This window comes from Zingiber officinale, chromosome 7A, assembly GCF_018446385.1.
Source record: "Zingiber officinale cultivar Zhangliang chromosome 7A, Zo_v1.1, whole genome shotgun sequence".
Classification (NCBI taxonomy): Eukaryota; Viridiplantae; Streptophyta; class Magnoliopsida; order Zingiberales; family Zingiberaceae; genus Zingiber; species Zingiber officinale.
In genome coordinates this window covers 89,706,198-89,710,123 of record NC_055998.1, presented here as the reverse complement: position 1 = coordinate 89,710,123, position 3,926 = coordinate 89,706,198, and positions in this window count along the sequence as shown.

Below are 3,926 nucleotides of genomic sequence, written 5' to 3'. Positions count from 1 at the left end.
TCCTATAGTTACCTAGCAGTTATTTTAAATAATCGTATGATTTTAGTCTAACTTTAAACTTAATTGAAATTGAAATGCATTATCTGGGATTTTATTCTCACATGAGATAATTGCAGAAATTTGTGTAGTCTAATTCAATTGTGTTAGGCATCTAACATTGTTTCCATAGTCAAGCTAACTAATACACCAATATCCAGTTATCTATGTACTATTGATATCATGGCCAGTTAAACCATTATTTAAATCTATGTTTTAGATTGTTTTTCATACTAGCATGTTGTATCACTCTTTGCTTATTCCTTTGCTATAGTATCAACTTGAAATATGAGAATAATCTTTAAGCTCAATCACACTTCAAGATTTAGCAACATTTTGAAGAAGATGGTGTTTCAACATTGTTCTAAAAGGTGATATTAGTAATTCTTAATTTAATATTCTCCTCTATTGTAATATTATTTTAATGGTGATTGTATGAGGTTATTGAAATTTATTATGTCAATACAAGTAGAATCTTTTTGAGTTTCTGAGGTTATATGCTTAAATAAAAATCTTCTCTTCCTATTAGCTAATTCTGTTGCTTGCTAGTGATTATGTGTAACGCCCGAAAATTCTCAAAACTATTTTAGAAATATTCTATAATTATTTTGGAATTTTTAGATATTTTTCCGGAATTTTTAGAGTAGCAGAAGTAGCAAAAATAAATAGAAAACGAAAACGGCCTAAGCGGGGATTGAACCCGAGACCTATGGCTTAGGGATAATGCTAGTAACCAGTTGAACCCAGCAGGGCCGTGCTGAAAGGAAAGGGAAATATTTATATTTAAGTTTAAGTTGGGCCGAAATACCCACTTAATATAAATAGAGAAAAATAATTAGGTGAAGAGTTATTTTGGGTTTTAATGTGATCTCTTCTCCTCACCCTTGCCTCACGCCGAACCCTTTCTCTCTTCCTTCTCTCGGCGCCAACCACCAGCACACTTAGGGTTTCATCCCTAGGGTCCCAAGGGTACTTTCCGGCGACGACTTCGACACGAGGACGCTCCCCTCCGCGAGAGGAACGCGTGGACGCGAGAAGATCGTCGAAAGGATCGTCGCCACCGGAAAACCAGCGATTAGAATCGTAAGACACTACGCACAGGAGGTAAGAAACCCCTCACCTGCAGTATAAGTAGCTTCCGTGTGGTTTTCTATGCATTAGTTTAGTTATATGCAGATTTTTCGACATATAGGGTGTATTTAACCCTCCTCGCAGGTCTAGGGATTTAGTGAGTACCTTTAGATGGGCCGGACACATCTTGTCCCCTTCAGTTGGAGAATTAGATGCTGTTGAGTGCCTAAAGGTAGTCTCCCTAATGGAGAGGGGAGTTAAAGCACACTAGGTGTTCGATTAAAAGACTACCTTAGAAAAATGCAACTCAGGCATTTTTGATAGCTCAGAAGATGCAATGGGAGCATTTAAAATAGCTTAGTTAGCCTTACTACAGCTTTCATGGGACTACGGTCCAATGGGTGGGCTCCCACAGTCGCCTCTAGGTTCAGACAACCTAGCACTAGGTTTAGATAACCTAGTGATAGTAAGATAAGTAAATTCAGCTATATCAGTATTTTATTTTCAGTGGCACTGTACTGGATTAGATATCCACTGGGCTGGGCTCCCATAGTCGGTCCCTAGGTTTAGATAACCTAGTCCTAGGTTCAGATAACCTAGTAACCTTTCTTAATTCGGGACTTGCAAACCCAGGTCTAGTTAGGGATGCGCGTACAGCAGGTATAGTTGCCGGGCCCAAACAGCAGCATGATTATTAGTTTGAACTATTATGTATATAGTTTTCAAAAGTTCATAAAATAGTTATATGAATTCATTACAGTTTTAGTATCAGATCAGTAATAGCTTAGCTCAGTATCATGCCCCAGCTTAGTTTTTCCCTGTGAATATGCATGATAACTTTATGTTCAGTTCGATATACATGTTTGGATGATTGTATGCCATGCCATCTTTTACATGTTCAGCATATGTTTTAAATAGCATGTTTTAAAAACATTATTAGCACCGTATGCATGTTTTTGTGAGGTTGATGGTTTCTTACTAAGTTTTAAGCTTACAGATTCTATTTTCCTTATACTGCAGATAAAGGTAAAGGAAAGATGGACTAGCGGAGGCTGGAGGTCAATGCAATGATGAGGATGTGTGTGGATGGAACATGGAATAAAGATCCTAGGGATCCAGCAATTTCAATTAAGCATATGAACTTTAGTATTTCTATTACTCTTTGTTTTAGCATGTTAAACGCCATGAGCTAACGAACCATGCTTTAGATTATGCTTAGAATGTTAAATATATGATGTTAGAATGTTAGTTGTCATTGTTAGAGTGTTTCCTAGCCATCTTAGAACATGTAATGTGATTGAGGCACGAAATAGTGCTGAAATCAAGAGTTTCAGTGCGAAATCAGAACTCAGATCGGTCTACAGACCGATCAGAGTCGAGTTGTGCTATTGGATCGGTCAGCTGACCGATCCATGCGCGAACAGAGAGTTGGCGTCTGATATGGATCGGTCAGCCGATCGATCCAAATGCGAACAGAGAAGTACGAGGCTTACTGATCGGTCAGCCGACTGATCAGTGAGCCACTGGATCGGTCTGCCGACCGATCAGTGTACTCCTGGATCGGTCGGTAGATCGATGCAGCCACGTACAGAAGCGACAGCTTATGGATCGGTCAGCCGACCGATCCAGAGGGTTGTTTCCGTGCCAGTATCAAGCTGGATCGATCACTGGATCGATCCGACAAGCCAATCAATCCATGGATCGATTGAAATGTCTGATTACAGCTAGCAGGTCATCCGAGAGGCATAGGTTCTCTTCCCTAGCATGTGTACAACTCCTAGGTACACCTAGAATGATAAGTTCAGATTGTACAGTAATCAGCTTAGCAAAATTTTAATAGATCCAGATTTCCGCAATAGTAAAACATTAGCACTGCATAATGTAGCGATCGGCCTTACAGCTTAGTTAGTAGAAGGCGGGTCGTTACAGAGTGGTATCAGAGCAGTGTTCCATACTTCCTACACACACATCAGCATTGAACCTACAGCTTCCAAGTAAGAGTACCTCTACTTTATTTATGTATCTTGCTTTCTTGTTATAGCTCATGTTTATAGATATCTGATGCATGTTAGTATGTGATAGTATATAACATGATAGCAATAGTTATACAATTATGATTGTATTAGTTATGCAAGTCCTGTCCGCTATGTCATTAGAAATGGTACGAGGACGCCCAGCTAGAAGGACACCAGCTACTGAGCCCCTGCATGAGGCAGGCAGTTCAGTGCCTCCCCCAGACCTTACAGCGTTAGTGGCTCAGTTACAGCAGCAGCTAGCTGAACAGCAACAGGAGATAGCCACCCTCAGGGCTAATCAGCAGCAGAAGCAAGTCCTCTCAGAAGCTAAAGGTCAAGGAGGCTCAGGCACTCAGAAACAGCAGGGCCACAGCTCTCATGGCTCTAACTGGAAAGGGAACTCCAGCAACAAGCGCAAACCAGGAAGTTACCCAAAAGGAGGACCAGCCAGCAAGCAGCCCAGATATCCAAAGTGTGCTACTTGTGGGAAATTCCATCCTGGAGTTTGTCGTAAGGGCACACGAGGATGCTTTGAATGTGGACAAGAAGGGCACATGGCTAAGCAGTGCCCAAACAAGACCAGTCTTCCTCAGCCATAGCCGATTCAGTACGAAGGCCAGCCAGCTCAGTTACATCAGATGCAGGCCGCTTTAGGTGGTCTACACATCAGCCAGGGCAGATTAGAAGCCCCTCCAGCTATGACCAATGCGAGGATCTACTCACTCACCAGAGAGGACGTAGCAAATGTCTCGACAGTTGTTATAGGTCAGATTAATATTTTTCAGCAAATAGCAACTGTCTTAT